This window comes from Phalangium opilio, unplaced genomic scaffold (assembly GCF_054372755.1).
Source record: "Phalangium opilio isolate 3A_F unplaced genomic scaffold, DU_Popi_V2 ptg000523l_1, whole genome shotgun sequence".
Lineage (NCBI taxonomy): Eukaryota > Metazoa > Arthropoda > Arachnida > Opiliones > Phalangiidae > Phalangium > Phalangium opilio.
The window spans coordinates 2,188,885-2,212,469 of NW_028324241.1; the positions used below are offsets into that span (position 1 = coordinate 2,188,885).

At 44.6% G+C, this 23,585-nt stretch overlaps 44 non-coding genes across 44 annotated transcripts; all 44 read left to right on the top strand.

Annotated features, from left to right (window-relative positions):
* Positions 1–1,246: 1,246 nt before the first annotated feature.
* Positions 1,247–1,318, top strand: TRNAP-UGG (transfer RNA proline (anticodon UGG)). The gene has a single exon. It is a non-coding gene; the product is annotated as a tRNA-Pro (tRNA).
* Positions 1,319–1,564: 246 nt separating this feature from the next.
* TRNAP-UGG (transfer RNA proline (anticodon UGG)) lies at positions 1,565–1,636 on the top strand. The gene has a single exon. It is a non-coding gene; the product is annotated as a tRNA-Pro (tRNA).
* A 246-nt stretch (positions 1,637–1,882) lies between these two features.
* On the top strand, positions 1,883–1,954 carry TRNAP-UGG (transfer RNA proline (anticodon UGG)). Its single transcript has one exon. It is a non-coding gene; the product is annotated as a tRNA-Pro (tRNA).
* A 246-nt stretch (positions 1,955–2,200) lies between these two features.
* TRNAP-UGG (transfer RNA proline (anticodon UGG)) lies at positions 2,201–2,272 on the top strand. Its single transcript has one exon. It is a non-coding gene; the product is annotated as a tRNA-Pro (tRNA).
* Positions 2,273–2,518: 246 nt separating this feature from the next.
* Positions 2,519–2,590, top strand: TRNAT-UGU (transfer RNA threonine (anticodon UGU)). The gene has a single exon. It is a non-coding gene; the product is annotated as a tRNA-Thr (tRNA).
* Positions 2,591–2,843: 253 nt separating this feature from the next.
* On the top strand, positions 2,844–2,915 carry TRNAP-UGG (transfer RNA proline (anticodon UGG)). Its single transcript has one exon. It is a non-coding gene; the product is annotated as a tRNA-Pro (tRNA).
* Positions 2,916–3,161: 246 nt separating this feature from the next.
* TRNAP-UGG (transfer RNA proline (anticodon UGG)) lies at positions 3,162–3,233 on the top strand. Its single transcript has one exon. It is a non-coding gene; the product is annotated as a tRNA-Pro (tRNA).
* Positions 3,234–3,638: 405 nt separating this feature from the next.
* On the top strand, positions 3,639–3,710 carry TRNAT-UGU (transfer RNA threonine (anticodon UGU)). Its single transcript has one exon. It is a non-coding gene; the product is annotated as a tRNA-Thr (tRNA).
* Positions 3,711–3,963: 253 nt separating this feature from the next.
* On the top strand, positions 3,964–4,035 carry TRNAP-UGG (transfer RNA proline (anticodon UGG)). Its single transcript has one exon. It is a non-coding gene; the product is annotated as a tRNA-Pro (tRNA).
* Positions 4,036–4,281: 246 nt separating this feature from the next.
* Positions 4,282–4,353, top strand: TRNAP-UGG (transfer RNA proline (anticodon UGG)). Its single transcript has one exon. It is a non-coding gene; the product is annotated as a tRNA-Pro (tRNA).
* A 253-nt stretch (positions 4,354–4,606) lies between these two features.
* Positions 4,607–4,678, top strand: TRNAP-UGG (transfer RNA proline (anticodon UGG)). The gene has a single exon. It is a non-coding gene; the product is annotated as a tRNA-Pro (tRNA).
* A 246-nt stretch (positions 4,679–4,924) lies between these two features.
* On the top strand, positions 4,925–4,996 carry TRNAP-UGG (transfer RNA proline (anticodon UGG)). The gene has a single exon. It is a non-coding gene; the product is annotated as a tRNA-Pro (tRNA).
* A 246-nt stretch (positions 4,997–5,242) lies between these two features.
* TRNAP-UGG (transfer RNA proline (anticodon UGG)) lies at positions 5,243–5,314 on the top strand. Its single transcript has one exon. It is a non-coding gene; the product is annotated as a tRNA-Pro (tRNA).
* Positions 5,315–5,401: 87 nt separating this feature from the next.
* On the top strand, positions 5,402–5,473 carry TRNAP-UGG (transfer RNA proline (anticodon UGG)). The gene has a single exon. It is a non-coding gene; the product is annotated as a tRNA-Pro (tRNA).
* A 246-nt stretch (positions 5,474–5,719) lies between these two features.
* On the top strand, positions 5,720–5,791 carry TRNAT-UGU (transfer RNA threonine (anticodon UGU)). The gene has a single exon. It is a non-coding gene; the product is annotated as a tRNA-Thr (tRNA).
* A 253-nt stretch (positions 5,792–6,044) lies between these two features.
* Positions 6,045–6,116, top strand: TRNAP-UGG (transfer RNA proline (anticodon UGG)). Its single transcript has one exon. It is a non-coding gene; the product is annotated as a tRNA-Pro (tRNA).
* A 246-nt stretch (positions 6,117–6,362) lies between these two features.
* Positions 6,363–6,434, top strand: TRNAT-UGU (transfer RNA threonine (anticodon UGU)). Its single transcript has one exon. It is a non-coding gene; the product is annotated as a tRNA-Thr (tRNA).
* Positions 6,435–9,394: 2,960 nt separating this feature from the next.
* Positions 9,395–9,466, top strand: TRNAP-UGG (transfer RNA proline (anticodon UGG)). Its single transcript has one exon. It is a non-coding gene; the product is annotated as a tRNA-Pro (tRNA).
* An 87-nt stretch (positions 9,467–9,553) lies between these two features.
* TRNAP-UGG (transfer RNA proline (anticodon UGG)) lies at positions 9,554–9,625 on the top strand. The gene has a single exon. It is a non-coding gene; the product is annotated as a tRNA-Pro (tRNA).
* An 888-nt stretch (positions 9,626–10,513) lies between these two features.
* Positions 10,514–10,585, top strand: TRNAP-UGG (transfer RNA proline (anticodon UGG)). Its single transcript has one exon. It is a non-coding gene; the product is annotated as a tRNA-Pro (tRNA).
* A 1,523-nt stretch (positions 10,586–12,108) lies between these two features.
* TRNAP-UGG (transfer RNA proline (anticodon UGG)) lies at positions 12,109–12,180 on the top strand. Its single transcript has one exon. It is a non-coding gene; the product is annotated as a tRNA-Pro (tRNA).
* An 87-nt stretch (positions 12,181–12,267) lies between these two features.
* On the top strand, positions 12,268–12,339 carry TRNAP-UGG (transfer RNA proline (anticodon UGG)). The gene has a single exon. It is a non-coding gene; the product is annotated as a tRNA-Pro (tRNA).
* Positions 12,340–13,061: 722 nt separating this feature from the next.
* TRNAP-UGG (transfer RNA proline (anticodon UGG)) lies at positions 13,062–13,133 on the top strand. Its single transcript has one exon. It is a non-coding gene; the product is annotated as a tRNA-Pro (tRNA).
* A 246-nt stretch (positions 13,134–13,379) lies between these two features.
* TRNAP-UGG (transfer RNA proline (anticodon UGG)) lies at positions 13,380–13,451 on the top strand. Its single transcript has one exon. It is a non-coding gene; the product is annotated as a tRNA-Pro (tRNA).
* Positions 13,452–13,697: 246 nt separating this feature from the next.
* On the top strand, positions 13,698–13,769 carry TRNAP-UGG (transfer RNA proline (anticodon UGG)). Its single transcript has one exon. It is a non-coding gene; the product is annotated as a tRNA-Pro (tRNA).
* An 87-nt stretch (positions 13,770–13,856) lies between these two features.
* TRNAT-UGU (transfer RNA threonine (anticodon UGU)) lies at positions 13,857–13,928 on the top strand. The gene has a single exon. It is a non-coding gene; the product is annotated as a tRNA-Thr (tRNA).
* A 253-nt stretch (positions 13,929–14,181) lies between these two features.
* On the top strand, positions 14,182–14,253 carry TRNAP-UGG (transfer RNA proline (anticodon UGG)). The gene has a single exon. It is a non-coding gene; the product is annotated as a tRNA-Pro (tRNA).
* A 246-nt stretch (positions 14,254–14,499) lies between these two features.
* Positions 14,500–14,572, top strand: TRNAT-UGU (transfer RNA threonine (anticodon UGU)). Its single transcript has one exon. It is a non-coding gene; the product is annotated as a tRNA-Thr (tRNA).
* Positions 14,573–14,824: 252 nt separating this feature from the next.
* Positions 14,825–14,896, top strand: TRNAP-UGG (transfer RNA proline (anticodon UGG)). Its single transcript has one exon. It is a non-coding gene; the product is annotated as a tRNA-Pro (tRNA).
* A 1,357-nt stretch (positions 14,897–16,253) lies between these two features.
* Positions 16,254–16,325, top strand: TRNAP-UGG (transfer RNA proline (anticodon UGG)). The gene has a single exon. It is a non-coding gene; the product is annotated as a tRNA-Pro (tRNA).
* Positions 16,326–16,571: 246 nt separating this feature from the next.
* Positions 16,572–16,643, top strand: TRNAP-UGG (transfer RNA proline (anticodon UGG)). Its single transcript has one exon. It is a non-coding gene; the product is annotated as a tRNA-Pro (tRNA).
* A 246-nt stretch (positions 16,644–16,889) lies between these two features.
* Positions 16,890–16,961, top strand: TRNAP-UGG (transfer RNA proline (anticodon UGG)). The gene has a single exon. It is a non-coding gene; the product is annotated as a tRNA-Pro (tRNA).
* An 881-nt stretch (positions 16,962–17,842) lies between these two features.
* TRNAP-UGG (transfer RNA proline (anticodon UGG)) lies at positions 17,843–17,914 on the top strand. Its single transcript has one exon. It is a non-coding gene; the product is annotated as a tRNA-Pro (tRNA).
* A 246-nt stretch (positions 17,915–18,160) lies between these two features.
* TRNAP-UGG (transfer RNA proline (anticodon UGG)) lies at positions 18,161–18,232 on the top strand. The gene has a single exon. It is a non-coding gene; the product is annotated as a tRNA-Pro (tRNA).
* Positions 18,233–18,319: 87 nt separating this feature from the next.
* On the top strand, positions 18,320–18,391 carry TRNAT-UGU (transfer RNA threonine (anticodon UGU)). Its single transcript has one exon. It is a non-coding gene; the product is annotated as a tRNA-Thr (tRNA).
* A 246-nt stretch (positions 18,392–18,637) lies between these two features.
* On the top strand, positions 18,638–18,709 carry TRNAT-UGU (transfer RNA threonine (anticodon UGU)). The gene has a single exon. It is a non-coding gene; the product is annotated as a tRNA-Thr (tRNA).
* Positions 18,710–18,962: 253 nt separating this feature from the next.
* TRNAP-UGG (transfer RNA proline (anticodon UGG)) lies at positions 18,963–19,034 on the top strand. Its single transcript has one exon. It is a non-coding gene; the product is annotated as a tRNA-Pro (tRNA).
* Positions 19,035–19,280: 246 nt separating this feature from the next.
* Positions 19,281–19,352, top strand: TRNAT-UGU (transfer RNA threonine (anticodon UGU)). Its single transcript has one exon. It is a non-coding gene; the product is annotated as a tRNA-Thr (tRNA).
* A 412-nt stretch (positions 19,353–19,764) lies between these two features.
* On the top strand, positions 19,765–19,836 carry TRNAP-UGG (transfer RNA proline (anticodon UGG)). The gene has a single exon. It is a non-coding gene; the product is annotated as a tRNA-Pro (tRNA).
* A 246-nt stretch (positions 19,837–20,082) lies between these two features.
* Positions 20,083–20,154, top strand: TRNAT-UGU (transfer RNA threonine (anticodon UGU)). Its single transcript has one exon. It is a non-coding gene; the product is annotated as a tRNA-Thr (tRNA).
* A 253-nt stretch (positions 20,155–20,407) lies between these two features.
* On the top strand, positions 20,408–20,479 carry TRNAP-UGG (transfer RNA proline (anticodon UGG)). The gene has a single exon. It is a non-coding gene; the product is annotated as a tRNA-Pro (tRNA).
* A 722-nt stretch (positions 20,480–21,201) lies between these two features.
* TRNAT-UGU (transfer RNA threonine (anticodon UGU)) lies at positions 21,202–21,273 on the top strand. The gene has a single exon. It is a non-coding gene; the product is annotated as a tRNA-Thr (tRNA).
* Positions 21,274–22,219: 946 nt separating this feature from the next.
* TRNAP-AGG (transfer RNA proline (anticodon AGG)) lies at positions 22,220–22,291 on the top strand. The gene has a single exon. It is a non-coding gene; the product is annotated as a tRNA-Pro (tRNA).
* Positions 22,292–22,377: 86 nt separating this feature from the next.
* On the top strand, positions 22,378–22,449 carry TRNAP-AGG (transfer RNA proline (anticodon AGG)). The gene has a single exon. It is a non-coding gene; the product is annotated as a tRNA-Pro (tRNA).
* The last annotated feature ends 1,136 nt before the right edge of the window (positions 22,450–23,585 follow it).

Consider the following 23,585-nt stretch of genomic DNA (forward strand, 5'->3'; position numbering starts at 1 on the left):
TTGGGTGCGAGTGGTCCCGGGTTCAAATCCCAGACGGACCCGAGTTTTTGAAGAAGTAACTTAGTGACTATTGAAATTCAACTATGTACAGGTTAGGCTTATGAGTTGAGCATGTCTCTGATACGCATGGTCCGTTGGTCTAGGAGTATGATACTCGCTTTGGGTGCGAGTGGTCCCGGGTTAAAATCCTGGATGGACGCGAGTTTTTGAAGAAGTAATTTAGTGACAATTTAAATGCAACTAACTACAGGTTAGGCCTATGAAATGATCATGTTTATGATACGCATGATCCGTTGGTCTAGGGAAATGATACTCGCTTAAGGTGGGAATAGTCCCGGTTCAAATCCCGGACGGACCTTAGTTTTTGTAGAAGTAATTTAGTGACTATTTAAATGCAAATAACTACAGGTTAGGCCTATATATTGAGCATGTTTATGATACGCATGATCCGTTGGTCTAGAAGTTTGATACTCGTTTTGGGTGCGAGTCGTCCCCTGTTCAAATCCCGGACGGACCCGAGTTTTTCATGAAGTATTTTAGTGACATTTAAATGCAACTAAATACAGGTTAGGCCTATATATTGAGCATGTTTATAATACGCATGATCCGTTGGTCTAGAGGTTTGGTACTCGCTTTGGGTGCGAGTGGTCCCCTGTTCAAATCCCGGACGGACCCGAGTTTTTGAAGAAGTAATTTAGTGACTATTTAAATTCAACTAACTACAGATTAGGCCTATGAAATGAGCATGTTTATGATACGCATAATCCGTTGGTCTAGGGATATGATACTCGCTTAAGGTGGGAATAGTCCCGGGTTCAAATCCCGGACGGACCCGACTTTTTGAAGAAGTAATTTAGTGACTATTTAAATGCAACTAAATACAGTATAGGCCTTTGAGTTTAGCATGGCGCTGACACGCATGGTCCCTTGGTCTAGAGGTATGATACTCGCTTTGTGTGCGAGTGGTCCCGGGTTCAAATCCCGGACGGACCCGAGTTTTTGAAGAAGTAATTTAGTGACTATTTAAATGCAACTAACTACTAACTACAGGTTAGGCCTATATATTGAGCATGTTTATGATACGCATGATCCGTTAGTCTAGGGGTTTGATACTCGCTTTGGGTGCGAGTCGTCCCCTCTTCAAATCCCGGACCGACCCGAGTTTTTGAAGAAGTAGCTTAGTGATTAGTTAAATTCAACTATCTACAGGTTAGGCCTATGAGTTGAGCATGTCTCTGATACGCATGGTCTGTTGGTCTAGGGGTATGATACTCGCTTTGGGTGCGAGTGGTCCCGGGTTCAAATCCCGGACGGACCCGAGTTTTTGTAGAAGTAACTTAGTGACTATTTAAATTCAACTATCTACAGGTTAGGCTTATGAGTTGAGCATGTCTCTGATACGCATGGTCCGTTGGTCTAGGAGTATGATACTCGTTTTGGGTGCGAGTGGTTCCGGGTTCAAATCCCGGACGGACCCGAGTTTCTGAAGAAGTAATTTAGTGACTATTTAAATTCAAGTAGCTACAGGTTAGGCTTATGAGTTGAGCATGTCTCTGATACGCATGGTCCGTTGGTCTAGGGGTATGATACTCGCTTTGGGTGCGAGTGGTCCCGGGTTCAAATCCCGGACGGACCCGAGTTTTTGAAGAAGTAACTTAGTGACTATTTAAATTCAACTATCTACAGGTTAGGCTTATGAGTTGAGCATGTCTCTGTAACGCATGGTCCTTTGGTCTAGGAGTATGATACTCGTTTTGGGTGCGAGTGGTCCCGGGTTCAAATCCCGGACGGACCCGAGTTTCTGAAGAAGTAATTTAGTGTCTATTTAAATTCAACTATCTACAGGTTAGGCCTATGAGTTGAGCATGTCTCTGATACGCATGGTCTGTTGGTCTAGGGGTATGATACTCGCTTTGGGTGCGAGTGGTCCCGGGTTCAAATCCCGGACGGACCCGAGTTTTTGAAGAAGTAACTTAGTGACTATTTAAATTCAACTATCTACAGGTTAGGCTTATGAGTTGAGCATGTCTCTGATACGCATGGTCCGTTGGTCTAGGAGTATGATACTCGTTTTGGGTGCGAGTGGTCCCGGGTTCAAATCCCGGACGGACCCGAGTTTCTGAAGAAGTAATTTAGTGACTATTTAAATTCAAGTAGCTACAGGTTAGGCTTATGAGTTGAGCATGTCTCTGATACGCATGGTCCGTTGCTCTAGGGGTATGATACTCGCTTTGGGTGCGAGTGGTCCCGGGTTCAAATCCCGGACGGACCCGAGTTTTTGAAGAAGTAACTTAGTGACTATTTAAATTCAACTATCTACAGGTTAGGCTTATGAGTTGAGCATGTCTCTGATACGCATGGTCCGGTGGTCTAGGAGTATGATACTCGTTTTGGGTGCGAGTGGTCCCGGGTTCAAATCCCGGACGGACCCGAGTTTCTGAAGAAGTAATTTAGTGTCTATTTAAATTCAACTAGCTACAGGTTAGGCTTATGAGTTGAGCATGTCTCTGATACGTATGGTCCGTTGGTCTAGGGGTATGATACTCGCTTTGTGTGCGAGTGGTCCCGGGTTCAAATCCCGGACGGACCCGAGTTTTTGAAGAAGTAATTTAGTGACTATTTAAATGCAACTAACTACTAACTACAGGTTAAGCCTATATATTGAGCATGTTTATGATACGCATGATCCATTAGTCTAGGGGTTTGATACTCGCTTTGGGTGCGAGTCGTCCCCTCTTCAAATCCCGAACCGACCCGAGTTTTTGAAGAAGTAGCTTAGTGATTAGTTAAATTCAACTATCTACAGGTTAGGCCTATGAGTTGAGCATGTCTCTGATACGCATGGTCTGTTGGTCTAGGGGTATGATACTCGCTTTGGGTGCGAGTGGTCCCGGGTTCAAATCCCGGACGGACCCGAGATTTTGAAGAAGTAACTTAGTGACTATTTAAATTCAACTATCTACAGGTTAGGCTTATGAGTTGAGCATGTCTCTGATACGCATGGTCCGTTGGTCTAGGAGTATGATACTCGTTTTGGGTGCGAGTGGTTCCGGGTTCAAATCCCGGACGGACCCGAGTTTCTGAAGAAGTAATTTAGTGACTATTTAAATTCAAGTAGCTACAGGTTAGGCTTATGAGTTGAGCATGTCTCTGATACGCATGGTCCGTTGGTCTAGGGGTATGATACTCGCTTTGGGTGCGAGTGGTCCCGGGTTCAAATCCCGGACGGACCCGAGTTTTTGAAGAAGTAACTTAGTGACTATTTAAATTCAACTATCTACAGGTTAGGCTTATGAGTTGAGCATGTCTCTGATACGCATGGTCCGTTGGTCTAGGAGTATGATACTCGTTTTGGGTGCGAGTGGTCCCGGGTTCAAATCCCGGACGGACCCGAGTTTCTGAAGAAGTAATTTAGTGTCTATTTAAATTCAACTAGCTACAGGTTAGGCTTATGAGTTGAGCATGTCTCTGATACGCATGGTCCGGTGGTCTAGGAGTATGATACTCGTTTTGGGTGCGAGTGGTCCCGGGTTCAAATCCCGGACGGACCCGAGTTTCTGAAGAAGTAATTTAGTGTCTATTTAAATTCAACTAGCTACAGGTTAGGCTTATGAGTTGAGCATGTCTCTGATACGTATGGTCCGTTGGTCTAGGGGTATGATACTCGCTTTGTGTGCGAGTGGTCCCGGGTTCAAATCCCGGACGGACCCGAGTTTTTGAAGAAGTAATTTAGTGACTATTTAAATGCAACTAACTACTAACTACAGGTTAAGCCTATATATTGAGCATGTTTATGATACGCATGATCCATTAGTCTAGGGGTTTGATACTCGCTTTGGGTGCGAGTCGTCCCCTCTTCAAATCCCGAACCGACCCGAGTTTTTGAAGAAGTAGCTTAGTGATTAGTTAAATTCAACTATCTACAGGTTAGGCCTATGAGTTGAGCATGTCTCTGATACGCATGGTCTGTTGGTCTAGGGGTATGATACTCGCTTTGGGTGCGAGTGGTCCCGGGTTCAAATCCCGGACGGACCCGAGTTTTTGAAGAAGTAACTTAGTGACTATTTAAATTCAACTATCTACAGGTTAGGCTTATGAGTTGAGCATGTCTCTGATACGCATGGTCCGTTGGTCTAGGAGTATGATACTCGTTTTGGGTGCGAGTGGTTCCGGGTTCAAATCCCGGACGGACCCGAGTTTCTGAAGAAGTAATTTAGTGACTATTTAAATTCAAGTAGCTACAGGTTAGGCTTATGAGTTGAGCATGTCTCTGATACGCATGGTCCGTTGGTCTAGGGGTATGATACTCGCTTTGGGTGCGAGTGGTCCCGGGTTCAAATCCCGGACGGACCCGAGTTTTTGAAGAAGTAATTTAGTGACTATTTAAATGCAACTAACTACTAACTACAGGTTAAGCCTATATATTGAGCATGTTTATGATACGCATGATCCATTAGTCTAGGGGTTTGATACTCGCTTTGGGTGCGAGTCGTCCCCTCTTCAAATCCCGAACCGACCCGAGTTTTTGAAGAAGTAGCTTAGTGATTAGTTAAATTCAACTATCTACAGGTTAGGCCTATGAGTTGAGCATGTCTCTGATACGCATGGTCTGTTGGTCTAGGGGTATGATACTCGCTTTGGGTGCGAGTGGTCCCGGGTTCAAATCCCGGACGGACCCGAGTTTTTGAAGAAGTAACTTAGTGACTATTTAAATTCAACTATCTACAGGTTAGGCTTATGAGTTGAGCATGTCTCTGATACGCATGGTCCGTTGGTCTAGGAGTATGATACTCGTTTTGGGTGCGAGTGGTTCCGGGTTCAAATCCCGGACGGACCCGAGTTTCTGAAGAAGTAATTTAGTGACTATTTAAATTCAAGTAGCTACAGGTTAGGCTTATGAGTTGAGCATGTCTCTGATACGCATGGTCCGTTGGTCTAGGGGTATGATACTCGCTTTGGGTGCGAGTGGTCCCGGGTTCAAATCCCGGACGGACCCGAGTTTTTGAAGAAGTAACTTAGTGACTATTTAAATTCAACTATCTACAGGTTAGGCTTATGAGTTGAGCATGTCTCTGATACGCATGGTCCGTTGGTCTAGGAGTATGATACTCGTTTTGGGTGCGAGTGGTCCCGGGTTCAAATCCCGGACGGACCCGAGTTTCTGAAGAAGTAATTTAGTGTCTATTTAAATTCAACTAGCTACAGGTTAGGCTTATGAGTTGAGCATGTCTCTGATACGCATGGTCCGTTGGTCTAGGGGTATGATACTCGTTTTGGGTGCGAGTGGTCCCGGGTTCAAATCCCGGACGGACCCGAGTTTCTGAAGAAGTAATTTAGTGTCTATTTAAATTCAACTAGCTACAGGTTAGGCTTATGAGTTGAGCATGTCTCTGATACGCATGGTCCGTTGGTCTAGGGGTATGATACTCGCTTTGGGTGCGAGTGGTCCCGGGTTCAAATCCCGGACGGACCCGAGTTTTTGAAGAAGTAACTTAGTGACTATTTAAATTCAACTATCTACAGGTTAGGCTTATGAGTTGAGCATGTCTCTGATACGCATGGTCCGTTGGTCTAGGAGTATGATACTCGTTTTGGGTGCGAGTGGTCCCGGGTTCAAATCCCGGACGGACCCGAGTTTCTGAAGAAGTAATTTAGTGTCTATTTAAATTCAACTAGCTACAGGTTAGGCTTATGAGTTGAGCATGTCTCTGATACGCATGGTCCGTTGGTCTAGGGGTATGATACTCGCTTTGTGTGCGAGTGGTCCCGGGTTCAAATCTCGGACGGACCCGAGTTTTTGAAGAAGTAATTTAGTGACTATTTAAATGCAACTAACTACTAACTACAGGTTAGGCCTATATATTGAGCATGTTTATGATACGCATGATCCGTTAGTCTAGGGGTTTGATACTCGCTTTGGGTGCGAGTCGTCCCCTCTTCAAATCCCGGACGGACCCGAGTTTCTGAAGAAGTAATTTAGTGACTATTTAAATTCAAGTAGCTACAGGTTAGGCTTATGAGTTGAGCATGTCTCTGATACGCATGGTCCGTTGGTCTAGGGGTATGATACTCGCTTTGGGTGCGAGTGGTCCCGGGTTCAAATCCCGGACGGACCCGAGTTTTTGAAGAAGTAACTTAGTGACTATTTAAATTCAACTATCTACAGGTTAGGCTTATGAGTTGAGCATGTCTCTGATACGCATGGTCCGGTGGTCTAGGAGTATGATACTCGTTTTGGGTGCGAGTGGTCCCGGGTTCAAATCCCGGACGGACCCGAGTTTCTGAAGAAGTAATTTAGTGTCTATTTAAATTCAACTAGCTACAGGTTAGGCTTATGAGTTGAGCATGTCTCTGATACGTATGGTCCGTTGGTCTAGGGGTATGATACTCGCTTTGTGTGCGAGTGGTCCCGGGTTCAAATCCCGGACGGACCCGAGTTTTTGAAGAAGTAATTTAGTGACTATTTAAATGCAACTAACTACTAACTACAGGTTAAGCCTATATATTGAGCATGTTTATGATACGCATGATCCATTAGTCTAGGGGTTTGATACTCGCTTTGGGTGCGAGTCGTCCCCTCTTCAAATCCCGAACCGACCCGAGTTTTTGAAGAAGTAGCTTAGTGATTAGTTAAATTCAACTATCTACAGGTTAGGCCTATGAGTTGAGCATGTCTCTGATACGCATGGTCTGTTGGTCTAGGGGTATGATACTCGCTTTGGGTGCAAGTGGTCCCGGGTTCAAATCCCGGACGGACCCGAGTTTTTGAAGAAGTAACTTAGTGACTATTTAAATTCATCTATCTACAGGTTAGGCTTATGAGTTGAGCATGTCTCTGATACGCATGGTCCGTTGGTCTAGGAGTATGATACTCGCTTTGGGTGCGAGTGGTCCCGGGTTAAAATCCCGGACGGACGCGAGTTTTTGAAGAAGTAATTTAGTGACAATTGAAATGCAACTAACTACAGGTTAGGCCTATGAAATGAGCATGTTTATGATACGCATGATCCGTTGGTCTAGGGAAATGATACTCGCTTAAGGTGGGAATAGTCCCGGTTCAAATCCCGGACGGACCTTAGTTTTTGTAGAAGTAATTTAGTGACTATTTAAATGCAAATAACTACAGGTTAGGCCTATATATTGAGCATGTTTATGATACGCATGATCCGTTGGTCTAGAAGTTTGATACTCGTTTTGGGTGCGAGTCGTCCCCTGTTCAAATCCCGGACGGACCCGAGTTTTTGAAGAAGTAACTTAGTGACTATTTAAATTCAACTGTCTACAGATTAGGCCTATGAGTTGAGCATGTCTCTGATACGCATGGTCCGTTGGTCTAGGGGTATGATACTCGCTTAGGGTGCGAGTGGTCCTTTGTTAAATTCCCGGACGGACCTGAGTTTTTGAAGAAGTAATTTAGTGACTATTTAAATGCAACTAGCTACAGGTTAGGCCTATGAGTTGAGCATGGCTCTGTTACGCATGGTCCGTTGGTCTAGTGGTATGATACTCGCTATGGTTGCGAGTGGTCCCGGGTGCAAATCCCGGACGGACCCGAGTTTTTCAAGAAGTATTTTAGTGACATTTAAATGCAACTAAATACAGGTTAGGCCTATATATTGAGCATGTTTATAATACGCATGATCCGTTGGTCTAGAGGTTTGGTACTCGCTTTGGGTGCGAGTGGTCCCCTGTTCAAATCCCGGACGGACCCGAGTTTTTGAAGAAGTAATTTAGTGACTATTTAAATTCAACTAACTACAGATTAGGCCTATGAAATGAGCATGTTTATGATACGCATAATCCGTTGGTCTAGGGATATGATACTCGCTTAAGGTGGGAATAGTCCCGGGTTCAAATCCCGGACGGACCCGAGTTTTTGAAGAAGTAATTTAGTGACTATTTAAATGCAACTAAATACAGTATAGGCCTTTGAGTTTAGCATGGCGCTGATACGCATGGTCCCTTGGTCTAGAGGTATGATACTCGCTTTGAGTGCGAGTAGTCCCGGGTTCAAATCCCGGACGGACCCGAGTTTTTGAAGAAGTAATTTAGTGACTATTTAAATGCAACTAACTACTAACTACAGGTTAGGCCTATATATTGAGCATGTTTATGATACGCATGATCCGTTAGTCTAGGGGTTTGATACTCGCTTTGGGTGCGAGTCGTCCCCTCTTCAAATCCCGGACCGACCCGAGTTTTTGAAGAAGTAGCTTAGTGATTAGTTAAATTCAACTATCTACAGGTTAGGCCTATGAGTTGAGCATGTCTCTGATACGCATGGTCCGTTGGTCTAGGAGTATGATACTTGTTTTGGGTGCGAGTGGTTCCGGGTTCAAATCCCGGACGGACCCGAGTTTCTGAAGAAGTAATTTAGTGACTATTTAAATTCAAGTAGCTACAGGTTAGGCTTATGAGTTGAGCATGTCTCTGTAACGCATGGTCCGTTGGTCTAGGAGTATGATACTCGTTTTGGGTGCGAGTGGTCCCGGGTTCAAATCCCGGACGGACCCGGGTTTCTGAAGAAGTAATTTAGTGTCTATTTAAATTCAACTATCTACAGGTTAGGCCTATGAGTTGAGCATGTCTCTGTAACGCATGGTCCGTTGGTCTAGGAGTATGATACTCGTTTTGGGTGCGAGTGGTCCCGGGCTCAAATCCCGGACGGACCCGGGTTTCTGAAGAAGTAATTTAGTGTCTATTTAAATTCAACTATCTACAGGTTAGGCCTATGAGTTGAGCATGTCTCTGATACGCATGGTCTGTTGGTCTATGGGTATGATACTCGCTTTGGGTGCGAGTGGTCCCGGGTTCAAATCCCGGACGGACCCGAGTTTTTGAAGAAGTAACTTAGTGACTATTTAAATTCAACTATCTACAGGTTAGGCTTATGAGTTGAGCATGTCTCTGATACGCATGGTCCGTTGGTCTAGGAGTATGATACTCGTTTTGGGTGCGAGTGGTTCCGGGTTCAAATCCCGGACGGACCCGAGTTTCTGAAGAAGTAATTTAGTGACTATTTAAATTCAAGTAGCTACAGGTTAGGCTTATGAGTTGAGCATGTCTCTGATACGCATGGTCCGTTGGTCTAGGGGATGATACTCGCTTTGGGTGCGAGTGGTCCCGGGTTCAAATCCCGGACGGACCCGAGTTTTTGAAGAAGTAACTTAGTGACTATTTAAATTCAACTATCTACAGGTTAGGCTTATGAGTTGAGCATGTCTCTGATACGCATGGTCCGTTGGTCTAGGAGTATGATACTCGTTTTGGGTGCGAGTGGTCCCGGGTTCAAATCCCGGACGGACCCGAGTTTCTGAAGAAGTAATTTAGTGTCTATTTAAATTCAACTAGCTACAGGTTAGGCTTATGAGTTGAGCATGTCTCTGATACGCATGGTCCGTTGGTCTAGGGGTATGATACTCGTTTTGGGTGCGAGTGGTCCCGGGTTCAAATCCCGGACGGACCCGGGTTTCTGAAGAAGTAATTTAGTGTCTATTTAAATTCAACTAGCTACAGGTTAGGCTTATGAGTTGAGCATGTCTCTGATACGCATGGTCCGTTGGTCTAGGGGTATGATACTCGCTTTGGGTGCGAGTGGTCCCGGGTTCAAATCCCGGACGGACCTGAGTTTTTGAAGAAGTAATTTAGTGACTATTTAAATGCAACTAGCTACAGGTTAGGCCTATGAGTTGAGCATGGCTCTGTTACGCATGGTCCGTTGGTCTAGTGGTATGATACTCGCTATGGTTGCGAGTGGTCCCGGGTGCAAATCCCGGACGGACCCGAGTTTTTCAAGAAGTATTTTAGTGACATTTAAATGCAACTAAATACAGGTTAGGCCTATATATTGAGCATGTTTATAATACGCATGATCCGTTGGTCTAGAGGTTTGGTACTCGCTTTGGGTGCGAGTGGTCCCCTGTTCAAATCCCGGACGGACCCGAGTTTTTGAAGAAGTAATTTAGTGACTATTTAAATGCAACTAAATACAGTATAGGCCTTTGAGTTTAGCATGGCGCTGATACGCATGGTCCCTTGGTCTAGAGGTATGATACTCGCTTTGTGTGCGAGTGGTCCCGGGTTCAAATCCCGGACGGACCCGAGTTTTTGAAGAAGTAATTTAGTGACTATTTAAATGCAACTAACTACTAACTACAGGTTAGGCCTATATATTGAGCATGTTTATGATACGCATGATCCGTTAGTCTAGGGGTTTGATACTCGCTTTGGGTGCGAGTCGTCCCCTCTTCAAATCCCGGACCGACCCGAGTTTTTGAAGAAGTAGCTTAGTGATTAGTTAAATTCAACTATCTACAGGTTAGGCCTATGAGTTGAGCATGTCTCTGATACGCATGGTCCGTTGGTCTAGGAGTATGATACTCGTTTTGGGTGCGAGTGATTCCGGGTTCAAATCCCGGACGGACCCGAGTTTCTGAAGAAGTAATTTAGTGACTATTTAAATTCAAGTAGCTACAGGTTAGGCTTATGAGTTGAGCATGTCTCTGATACGCATGGTCCGTTGGTCTAGGGGTATGATACTCGCTTTGGGTGCGAGTGGTCCCGGGTTCAAATCCCGGACGGACCCGAGTTTTTGAAGAAGTAACTTAGTGACTATTTAAATTCAACTATCTACAGGTTAGGCTTATGAGTTGGGCATGTCTCTGATACGCATGGTCCGTTGGTCTAGGAGTATGATACTCGCTTTGGGTGCGAGTGGTCCCGGGTTAAAATCCCGGACGGACGCGAGTTTTTGAAGAAGTAATTTAGTGACAATTTAAATGCAACTAACTACAGGTTAGGCCTATGAAATGAGCATGTTTATGATACGCATGATCCGTTGGTCTAGGGAAATGATACTCGCTTAAGGTGGGAATAGTCCCGGTTCAAATCCCGGACGGACCTTAGTTTTTGTAGAAGTAGTTTAGTGACTATTTAAATGCAAATAACTACAGGTTAGGCCTATATATTGAGCATGTTTATGATACGCATGATCCGTTGGTCTAGAAGTTTGATACACGTTTTGGGTGCGAGTCGTCCCCTCTTCAAATCCCGGACGGACCCGAGTTTTTGAAGAAGTAACTTAGTGACTATTTAAATTCAACTGTCTACAGATTAGGCCTATGAGTTGAGCATGTCTCTGATACGCATGGTCCGTTGGTCTAGGGGTATGATACTCGCTTAGGGTGCGAGTGGTCCTTTGTTAAATTCCCGGACGGACCTGAGTTTTTGAAGAAGTAATTTAGTGACTATTTAAATGCAACTAGCTACAGGTTAGGCCTATGAGTTGAGCATGGCTCTGTTACGCATGGTCCGTTGGTCTAGTGGTATGATACTCGCTATGGTTGCGAGTGGTCCCGGGTGCAAATCCCGGACGGACCCGAGTTTTTCAAGAAGTATTTTAGTGACATTTAAATGCAACTAAATACAGGTTAGGCCTATATATTGAGCATGTTTATAATACGCATGATCCGTTGGTCTAGAGGTTTGGTACTCGCTTTGGGTGCGAGTGGTCCCCTGTTCAAATCCCGGACGGACCCGAGTTTTTGAAGAAGTAATTTAGTGACTATTTAAATGCAACTAACTACTAACTACAGGTTAGGCCTATATATTGAGCATGTTTATGATACGCATGATCCGTTAGTCTAGGGGTTTGATACTCGCTTTGGGTGCGAGTCGTCCCCTCTTCAAATCCCGGACCGACCCGAGTTTTTGAAGAAGTAGCTTAGTGATTAGTTAAATTAAACTATCTACAGGTTAGGCCTATGAGTTGAGCATGTCTCTGATACGCATGGTCCGTTGGTCTAGGAGTATGATACTCGTTTTGGGTGCGAGTGGTTCCGGGTTCAAATCCCGGACGGACCCGAGTTTTTGAAGAAGTAACTTAGTGACTATTTAAATTCAACTATCTACAGGTTAGGGTTATGAGTTGAGCATGTCTCTGTAACGCATGGTCCGTTGGTCTAGGAGTATGATACTCGTTTTGGGTGCGAGTGGTCCCGGGTTCAAATCCCGGACGGACCCGAGTTTCTGAAGAAGTAATTAAGTGTCTATTTAAATTCAACTATCTACAGGTTAGGCCTATGAGTTGAGCATGTCTCTGATACGCATGGTCTGTTGGTCTAGGGGTATGATACTCGCTTTGGGTGCGAGTGGTCCCGGGTTCAAATCCCGGACGGACCGGAGTTTTTGAAGAAGTAACTTAGTGACTATTTAAATTCAACTATCTACAGGTTAGGCTTATGAGTTGAGCATGTCTCTGATACGCATGGTCCGTTGGTCTAGGGGTATGATACTCGTTTTGGGTGCGAGTGGTCCCGGGTTCAAATCCCGGATGGACCTGAGTTTTTGAAGAAGTAATTTAGTGACTATTTAAATGCAACTAGCTACAGGTTAGGCCTATGAGTTGAGCATGGCTCTGTTACGCATGGTCCGTTGGTCTAGTGGTATGATACTCGCTATGGTTGCGAGTGGTCCCGGGTGCAAATCCCGGACGGACCCGAGTTTTTCAAGAAGTATTTTAGTGACATTTAAATGCAACTAAATACAGGTTAGGCCTATATATTGAGCATGTTTATAATACGCATGATCCGTTGGTCTAGAGGTTTGGTACTCGCTTTGGGTGCGAGTGGTCCCCTGTTCAAATCCCGGACGGACCCGAGTTTTTGAAGAAGTAATTTAGTGACTATTTAAATTCAACTAACTACAGATTAGGCCTATGAAATGAGCATGTTTATGATACGCATAATCCGTTGGTCTAGGGATATGATACTCGCTTAAGGTGGGAATAGTCCCGGGTTCAAATCCCGGACGGACCCGAGTTTTTGAAGAAGTAATTTAGTGACTATTTAAATGCAACTAAATACAGTATAGGCCTTTGAGTTTAGCATGGCGCTGATACGCATGGTCCCTTGGTCTAGAGGTATGATACTCGTTTTGGGTGCGAGTGGTTCCGGGTTCAAATCCCGGACGGACCCGAGTTTCTGAAGAAGTAATTTAGTGACTATTTAAATTCAAGTAGCTACAGGTTAGGCTTATGAGTTGAGCATGTCTCTGATACGCATGGTCCGTTGGTCTAGGGGTATGATACTCGCTTTGGGTGCGAGTGGTCCCGGGTTCAAATCCCGGACGGACCCGAGTTTTTGAAGAAGTAACTTAGTGACTATTTAAATTCAATTATCTACAGGTTAGGCTTATGAGTTGAGCATGTCTCTGTAACGCATGGTCCGTTGGTTTAGGAGTATGATACTCGTTTTGGGTGCGAGTGGTCCCGGGTTCAAATCCCGGACGGACCCGAGTTTCTGAAGAAGTAATTTAGTGTCTATTTAAATTCAACTATCTACAGGTTAGGCCTATGAGTTGAGCATGTCTCTGATACGCATGGTCTGTTGGTCTAGGGGTATGATACTCGCTTTGGGTGCGAGTGGTCCCGGGTTCAAATCCCGGACGGACCCGAGTTTTTGAAGAAGTAACTTAGTGACTATTTAAATTCAACTATCTACAGGTTAGGCTTATGAGTTGAGCATGTCTCTGATACGCATGGTCCGTTGGTCTAGGAGTATGATACTCGTTTTGGGTGCGAGTGGTCCCGGGTTCAAATCCCGGACGGACCCGAGTTTCTGAAGAAGTAATTTAGTGTCTATTTAAATTCAACTATCTACAGGTTAGGCTTATGAGTTGAGCATGTCTCTGATACGCATGGTCCGTTGGTCTAGGGGTATGATACTCGTTTTGGGTGCGAGTGGTCCCGGGTTCAAATCCCGGACGGACCCGAGTTTCTGAAGAAGTAATTTAGTGTCTATTTAAATTCAACTAGCTACAGGTTAGGCTTATGAGTTGAGCATGTCTCTGATACGCATGGTCCGTTGGTCTAGGGGTATGATACTCGCTTTGTGTGCGAGTGGTCCCGGGTTCAAATCTCGGACGGACCCGAGTTTTTGAAGAAGTAATTTAGTGACTATTTAAATGCAACTAACTACTAACTACAGGTTAGGCCTATATATTGAGCATGTTTATGATACGCATGATCCGTTAGTCTAGGGGTTTGATACTCGCTTTGGGTGCGAGTCGTCCCCTCTTCAAATCCCGGACGGACCCGAGTTTCTGAAGAAGTAATTTAGTGACTATTTAAATTCAAGTAGCTACAGGTTAGGCTTATGAGTTGAGCATGTCTCTGATACGCATGGTCCGTTGGTCTAGGGGTATGATACTCGCTTTGGGTGCGAGTGGTCCCGGGTTCAAATCCCGGACGGACCCGAGTTTTTGAAGAAGTAACTTAGTGACTATTTAAATTCAACTATCTACAGGTTAGGCTTATGAGTTGAGCATGTCTCTGATACGCATGGTCCGTTGGTCTAGGAGTATGATACTCGTTTTGGGTGCGAGTGGTCCCGGGTTCAAATCCCGGACGGACCCGAGTTTCTGAAGAAGTAATTTAGTGTCTATTTAAATTCAACTAGCTACAGGTTAGGCTTATGAGTTGAGCATGTCTCTGATACGCATGGTCCGTTGGTCTAGGGGTATGATACTCGCTTTGTGTGCGAGTGGTCCCGGGTTCAAATCCCGGACGGAACCGAGTTTTTGAAGAAGTAATTTAGTGACTATTTAAATGCAACTAACTACTAACTACAGGTTAGGCCTATATATTGAGCATGTTTATGATACGCATGATCCGTTAGTCTAGGGGTTTGATACTCGCTTTGGGTGCGAGTCGTCCCCTCTTCAAATCCCGGACGGACCCGAGTTTCTGAAGAAGTAATTTAGTGACTATTTAAATTCAAGTAGCTACAGGTTAGGCTTATGAGTTGAGCATGTCTCTGATACGCATGGTCCGTTGGTCTAGGGGTATGATACTCGCTTTGGGTGCGAGTGGTCCCGGGTTCAAATCCCGGACGGACCCGAGTTTTTGAAGAAGTAACTTAGTGACTATTTAAATTCAACTATCTACAGGTTAGGCTTATGAGTTGAGCATGTCTCTGATACGCATGGTCCGTTGGTCTAGGAGTATGATACTCGTTTTGGGTGCGAGTGGTCCCGGGTTCAAATCCCGGACGGACCCGAGTTTCTGAAGAAATAATTTAGTGACAATTTAAATGCAACTAACTACAGGTTAGGCCTATGAAATGAGCATGTTTATGATACGCATGATCCGTTGGTCTAGGGAAATGATACTCGCTTAAGGTGGGAATAGTCCCGGTTCAAATCCCGGACGGACCTTAGTTTTTGTAGAAGTAATTTAGTGACTATTTAAATGCAAATAACTACAGGTTAGGCCTATATATTGAGCATGTTTATGATACGCATGATCCGTTGGTCTAGAAGTTTGATACTCGTTTTGGGTGCGAGTCGTCCCCTGTTCAAATCCCGGACGGACCCGAGTTTTTGAAGAAGTAACTTAGTGACTATTTAAATTCAACTGTCTACAGATTAGGCCTATGAGTTGAGCATGTCTCTGATACGCATGGTCCGTTGGTCTAGGGGTATGATACTCGCTTAGGGTGCGAGTGGTCCTTTGTTAAATTCCCGGATGGACCTGAGTTTTTGAAGAAGTAATTTAGTGACTATTTAAATGCAACTAGCTACAGGTTAGGCCTATGAGTTGAGCATGGCTCTGTTACGCATGGTCCGTTGGTCTAGTGGTATGATACTCGCTATGGTTGCGAGTGGTCCCGGGTGCAAATCCCGGACGGACCCGAGTTTTTCAAGAAGTATTTTAGTGACATTTAAATGCAACTAAATACAGGTTAGGCCTATACATTGAGCATGTTTATAATACGCATGATCCGTTGGTCTAGAGGTTTGGTACTCGCTTTGGGTGCGAGTGGTCCCCTGTTCAAATCCCGGACGGACCCGAGTTTTTGAAGAAGTAATTTAGTGACTATTTAAATTCAACTAACTACAGATTAGGCCTATGAAATGAGCATGTTTATGATACGCATAATCCGTTGGTCTAGGGATATGATACTCGCTTAAGGTGGGAATAGTCCCGGGTTCAAATCCCGGACGGACCCGAGTTTTTGAAGAAGTAATTTAGTGACTATTTAAATGCAACTAAATACAGTATAGGCCTTTGAGTTTAGCATGGCGCTGATACGCATGGTCCCTTGGTCTAGAGGTATGATACTCGTTTTGGGTGCGAGTGGTTCCGGGTTCAAATCCCGGACGGACCCGAGTTTCTGAAGAAGTAATTTAGTGACTATTTAAATTCAAGTAGCTACAGATTAGGCTTATGAGTTGAGCATGTCTCTGATACGCATGGTCCGTTGGTCTAGGGGTATGATACTCGCTTTGGGTGCGAGTGGTCCCGGGTTCAAATCCCGGACGGACCCGAGTTTTTGAAGAAGTAACTTAGTGACTATTTAAATTCAATTATCTACAGGTTAGGCTTATGAGTTGAGCATGTCTCTGTAACGCATGGTCCGTTGGTCTAGGAGTATGATACTCGTTTTGGGTGCGAGTGGTCCCGGGTTCAAATCCCGGACGGACCCGAGTTTCTGAAGAAGTAATTTAGTGTCTATTTAAATTCAACTATCTACAGGTTAGGCCTATGAGTTGAGCATGTCTCTGATACGCATGGTCTGTTGGTCTAGGGGTATGATACTCGCTTTGGGTGCGAGTGGTCCCGGGTTCAAATCCCGGACGGACCCGAGTTTTTGAAGAAGTAACTTAGTGACTATTTAAATTCAACTATCTACAGGTTAGGCTTATGAGTTGAGCATGTCTCTGATACGCATGGTCCGTTGGTCTAGGAGTATGATACTCGTTTTGGGTGCGAGTGGTCCCGGGTTCAAATCCCGGACGGACCCGAGTTTCTGAAGAAGTAATTTAGTGTCTATTTAAATTCAACTAGCTACAGGTTAGGCTTATGAGTTGAGCATGTCTCTGATACGCATGGTCCGTTGGTCTAGGGGTATGATACTCGTTTTGGGTGCGAGTGGTCCCGGGTTCAAATCCCGGATGGACCTGAGTTTTTGAAGAAGTAATTTAGTGACTATTTAAATGCAACTAGCTACAGGTTAGGCCTATGAGTTGAGCATGGCTCTGTTACGCATGGTCCGTTGGTCTAGTGGTATGATACTCGCTATGGTTGCGAGTGGTCCCGGGTGCAAATCCCGGACGGACCCGAGTTTTTCAAGAAGTATTTTAGTGACATTTAAATGCAACTAAATACAGGTTAGGCCTATATATTGAGCATGTTTATAATACGCATGATCCGTTGGTCTAGAGGTTTGGTACTCGCTTTGGGTGCGAGTGGTCCCCTGTTCAAATCCCGGACGGACCCGAGTTTTTGAAGAAGTAATTTAGTGACTATTTAAATTCAACTAACTACAGATTAGGCCTATGAAATGAGCATGTTTATGATACGCATAATCCGTTGGTCTAGGGATATGATACTCGCTTAAGGTGGGAATAGTCCCGGGTTCAAATCCCGGACGGACCCGAGTTTTTGAAGAAGTAATTTAGTGACTATTTAAATGCAACTAAATACAGTATAGGCCTTTGAGTTTAGCATGGCGCTGATACGCATGGTCCCTTGGTCTAGAGGTATGATACTCGTTTTGGGTGCGAGTGGTTCCGGGTTCAAATCCCGGACGGACCCGAGTTTCTGAAGAAGTAATTTAGTGACTATTTAAATTCAAGTAGCTACAGGTTAGGCTTATGAGTTGAGCATGTCTCTGTAACGCATGGTCCGTTGGTTTAGGAGTATGATACTCGTTTTGGGTGCGAGTGGTCCCGGGTTCAAATCCCGGACGGACCCGAGTTTCTGAAGAAGTAATTTAGTGTCTATTTAAATTCAACTATCTACAGGTTAGGCCTATGAGTTGAGCATGTCTCTGATACGCATGGTCTGTTGGTCTAGGGGTATGATACTCGCTTTGGGTGCGAGTGGTCCCGGGTTCAAATCCCGGACGGACCCGAGTTTTTGAAGAAGTAACTTAGTGACTATTTAAATTCAACTATCTACAGGTTAGGCTTATGAGTTGAGCATGTCTCTGATACGCATGGTCCGTTGGTCTAGGAGTATGATACTCGTTTTGGGTGCGAGTGGTCCCGGGTTCAAATCCCGGACGGACCCGAGTTTCTGAAGAAGTAATTTAGTGTCTATTTAAATTCAACTAGCTACAGCTTAGGCTTATGAGTTGAGCATGTCTCTGATACGCATGGTCCGTTGGTCTAGGGGTATGATACTCGTTTTGGGTGCGAGTGGTCCCGGGTTCAAATCCCGGACGGACCCGAGTTTCTGAAGAAGTAATTTAGTGTCTATTTAAATTCAACTAGCTACAGGTTAGGCTTATGAGTTGAGCATGTCTCTGATACGCATGGTCCGTTGGTCTAGGGGTATGATACTCGCTTTGTGTGCGAGTGGTCCCGGGTTCAAATCCCGGACGGACCCGAGTTTTTGAAGAAGTAACTTAGTGACTATTTAAATTCAACTATCTACAGGTTAGGCTTATGAGTTGAGCATGTCTCTGATACGCATGGTCCGTTGGTCTAGGAGTATGATACTCGTTTTGGGTGCGAGTGGTCCCGGGTTCAAATCCCGGACGGACCCGAGTTTCTGAAGAAGTAATTTAGTGTCTATTTAAATTCAACTAGCTACAGGTTAGGCTTATGAGTTGAGCATGTCTCTGATACGCATGGTCCGTTGGTCTAGGGGTATGATACTCGCTTTGTGTGCGAGTGGTCCCGGGTTCAAATCTCGGACGGACCCGAGTTTTTGAAGAAGTAATTTAGTGACTATTTAAATGCAACTAACTACTAACTACAGGTTAGGCCTATATATTGAGCATGTTTATGATACGCATGATCCGTTAGTCTAGGGGTTTGATACTCGCTTTGGGTGCGAGTCGTCCCCTCTTCAAATCCCGGACGGACCCGAGTTTCTGAAGAAGTAATTTAGTGACTATTTAAATTCAAGTAGCTACAGGTTAGGCTTATGAGTTGAGCATGTCTCTGATACGCATGGTCCGTTGGTCTAGGGGTATGATACTCGCTTTGGGTGCGAGTGGTCCCGGGTTCAAATCCCGGACGGACCCGAGTTTTTGAAGAAGTAACTTAGTGACTATTTAAATTCAACTATCTACAGGTTAGGCTTATGAGTTGAGCATGTCTCTGATACGCATGGTCCGTTGGTCTAGGAGTATGATACTCGTTTTGGGTGCGAGTGGTCCCGGGTTCAAATCCCGGACGGACCCGAGTTTCTGAAGAAGTAATTTAGTGTCTATTTAAATTCAACTAGCTACAGGTTAGGCTTATGAGTTGAGCATGTCTCTGATACGCATGGTCCGTTGGTCTAGGGGTATGATACTCGCTTTGTGTGCGAGTGGTCCCGGGTTCAAATCCCGGACGGACCCGAGTTTTTGAAGAAGTAATTTAGTGACTATTTAAATGCAACTAACTACTAACTACAGGTTAGGCCTATATATTGAGCATGTTTATGATACGCATGATCCATTAGTCTAGGGGTTTGATACTCGCTTTGGGTGCGAGTCGTCCCCTCTTCAAATCCCGGACCGACCCGAGTTTTTGAAGAAGTAGCTTAGTGATTAGTTAAATTCAACTATCTACAGGTTAGGCCTATGAGTTGAGCATGTCTCTGATACGCATGGTCTGTTGGTCTAGGGGTATGATACTCGCTTTGGGTGCGAGTCGTCCCCTCTTCAAATCCCGGACGGACCCGAGTTTCTGAAGAAGTAATTTAGTGACTATTTAAATTCAAGTAGCTACAGGTTAGGCTTATGAGTTGAGCGTGTCTCTGATACGCATGGTCCGTTGGTCTAGGGGTATGATACTCGCTTTGGGTGCGAGTGGTCCCGGGTTCAAATCCCGGACGGACCCGAGTTTTTGAAGAAGTAACTTAGTGACTATTTAAATTCAACTATCTACAGGTTAGGCTTATGAGTTGAGCATGTCTCTGATACGCATGGTCCGTTGGTCTAGGAGTATGATACTCGTTTTGGGTGCGAGTGGTCCCGGGTTCAAATCCCGGACGGACCCGAGTTTCTGAAGAAGTAATTTAGTGTCTATTTAAATTCAACTAGCTACAGGTTAGGCTTATGAGTTGAGCATGTCTCTGATACGCATGGTCCGTTGGTCTAGGGGTATGATACTCGCTTTGTGTGCGAGTGGTCCCGGGTTCAAATCCCGGACGGACCCGAGTTTTTGAAGAAGTAATTTAGTGACTATTTAAATGCAACTAACTACTAACTACAGGTTAGGCCTATATATTGAGCATGTTTATGATACGCATGATCCATTAGTCTAGGGGTTTGATACTCGCTTTGGGTGCGAGTCGTCCCCTCTTCAAATCCCGGACCGACCCGAGTTTTTGAAGAAGTAGCTTAGTGATTAGTTAAATTCAACTATCTACAGGTTAGGCCTATGAGTTGAGCATGTCTCTGATACGCATGGTCTGTTGGTCTAGGGGTATGATACTCGCTTTGGGTGCGAGTGGTCCCGGGTTCAAATCCCGGACGGACCCGAGTTTTTGAAGAAGTAACTTAGTGACTATTTAAATTCAACTATCTACAGGTTAGGCTTATGAGTTGAGCATGTCTCTGATACGCATGGTCCGTTGGTCTAGGAGTATGATACTCGCTTTGGGTGCGAGTGGTCCCGGGTTAAAATCCCGGACGGACGCGAGTTTTTGAAGAAGTAATTTAGTGACAATTTAAATGCAACTAACTACAGGTTAGGCCTATGAAATGAGCATGTTTATGATACGCATGATCCGTTGGTCTAGGGAAATGATACTCGCTTAAGGTGGGAATAGTCCCGGTTCAAATCCCGGACGGACCTTAGTTTTTGTAGAAGTAATTTAGTGACTATTTAAATGCAAATAACTACAGGTTAGGCCTATATATTGAGCATGTTTATGATACGCATGATCCGTAGGTCTAGAAGTTTGATACTCGTTTTGGGTGCGAGTCGTCCCCTGTTCAAATCCCGGACGGACCCGAGTTTTTGAAGAAGTAACTTAGTGACTATTTAAATTCAACTATCTACAGGTTAGGCTTATGAGTTGAGCATGTCTCTGATACGCATGGTCCGTTGGTCTAGGAGTATGATACTCGTTTTGGGTGCGAGTGGTCCCGGGTTAAAATCCCGGACGGACCCGAGTTTCTAAGGAAGTAATTTAGTGTCTATTTAAATTCAACTAGCTACAGGTTAGGCTTATGAGTTGAGCATGTCTCTGATACGCATGGTCCGTTGGTCTAGGGGTATGATACTCGCTTTGTGTGCGAGTGGTCCCGGGTTCAAATCCCGGACGGGCCTGAGTTCTTGAAGAAGTAATTTAGTGTAGGGCTGTTCGATACTACTCGATGCCAACTTGGTATTGAGTACTTAAGTCTTTCGATACCGGTATCGAGTACCGTTTTTGGGATCCGATACTGGTATCGAGTACTTTCGAAAAATCCGAAGCATCGAGTACTTTACCCCCCTATCCCCTGGAATCGAAGGAACGTTTCTATTTGAAACTTGCGGCCAATCATTTGCTTTATATTTTAACACGTGAATGTTTCCCTCGTCGACATAGTTTAGTCTCTATACTCCATCCCTAGACCTAGAGTAGACTGACGTCAGACGTAGCTTCTTCAACCATAGCCCATTCGATCGACACAAGCTGCTAGTGCTATAGAATCCCGTTCAAAGAATTGGATTTACATATATAAGCGCGACTTTTGAAGAAAATTCGGAGTAACCGAAAATTAATATTAAGTTTTATAGGAGGAGGTATGTTTTTTGGCCAGTTCCTTCGTCCTATTGATACAAATGACCTGAAATTTAACTTAGACGCGTTTCGACGTGTTTTATTATACTTAAAAGAATTTAAATACGCAAAATCTATCATAGGTGGCGCTTTAAAAAAAAGTACTCGATACTTTGGGTATCGAGTATTTTTTTCACCGATACCGATACCCGGTATCGAGTACAATATTCAGTACTCGATACCGGTATCGATACCAAAAATCTTCGATACTCCCAGCCCTAATTTAGTGACTATTTAAATGCAACTAACTACAGGTTAGGCCTATATATTGAGCATGTTTATTATACGCATGATCCGTTGGTCTAGGGGTTTGATACTCGCTTTGGGTGCGAGTCGTCCCCTGTTCAAATCCCGGACCGACCCGAGTTTTTGAAGAATAAACTTAGAGATTATTTAAATTCAACTATCTACAGGTTAGGCCTATGAGTTGAGCATGTCACTGATACGCATGGTCCGTTGGTCTAGGGGTATTATACTCGCTTAGGGTGCGAGTGGTCCCGGGTTCAAATCCCGGACGGACCCGAGTTTTGAAGAAGTAACTTAGTGACTTCTTAAATTCAACTATCTACAGGTTAGGCCTATGAGTTGAGCATGTCTCGGATACACATGGGCCGTTGGTCTAGGGGTATGATACTCGCTTAGGGTGCGAGTGGTCCCGGGTTCAAATCCTGGACGGACCCGAGTTTTTCAAGAAGTAATTTAGTGGTTATTTAAATGCAACTAACTACAGGTTAGGCCTATGAAATGAGCATGTTTATGATCCGTTGGTCTAGGGATATGATACTCGCTTAAGGTGGGAATAGTCCCGGGTTCAAATCCCGGACGGACCCGAGTTTTTCAAGAAGTAATTTAGTGACTATTTAAATGCAACTAACTACAGGTTAGGCCTATATATTGAGCATGTTTATGATACGCATGATCCGTTGGTCTAGGGGTTTGATACTCGTTTTGGGTGCGAGTCGTCCCCTGTTAAAATCCCGGACCGACCCGAGTTTTTGAAGAAGTAGCTTAGTGATTATTTAAATTCAACTATCTACAGGTTAGGCCTATGAGTTGAGCATGTCTCTGACACGCATGGTCCGTTGGTCTAGGGGTTTGATACTCGCTTTGGGTGCGAGTCGTCCCCTGTTCAAATCCCGGACGGACCCGAGTTTTTGAAGAAGTAATTTAGTGACTATTTAAATTCAACTAGCTACAGGTTAGGCTTATGAGTTGAGCATGTCTCTGATACGCATGATCCGTTGGTCTAGAGGTTTGGTACTCGCTTTGGGTGCGAGTGGTCCCCTGTTCAAATCCCGGACGGACCCGAGTTTTTGAAGAAGTAATTTAGTGACAATTTAAATTCAACTAACTACAGATTAGGCCTATGAAATGAGCATGTTTATGATACGCATAATCCGTTGGTCTAGGGATATGATACTCGCTTAAGGTGGGAATAGTCCCTGGTTCAAATCCCGGACGGACCCGAGTTTTTGAAGAAGTAATTTAGTGACTATTTAAATGCAACTAAATACAGTATAGGCCTTTGAGTTTAGCATGGCGCTGATACGCATGGTCCCTTGGTCTAGAGGTATGATACTCGCTTTGTGTGCGAGTGGTCCCGGGTTCAAATCCCGGACGGACCCGAGTTTTTGAAGAAGTAATTTAGTGACTATTTAAATGCAACTAACTACTAACTACAGGTTAGGCCTATATATTGAGCATGTTTATGATACGCATGATCCGTTAGTCTAGGGGTTTGATACTCGCTTTGGGTGCGAGTCGTCCCCTCTTCAAATCCCGGACCGACCCGAGTTTTTGAAGAAGTAGCTTAGTG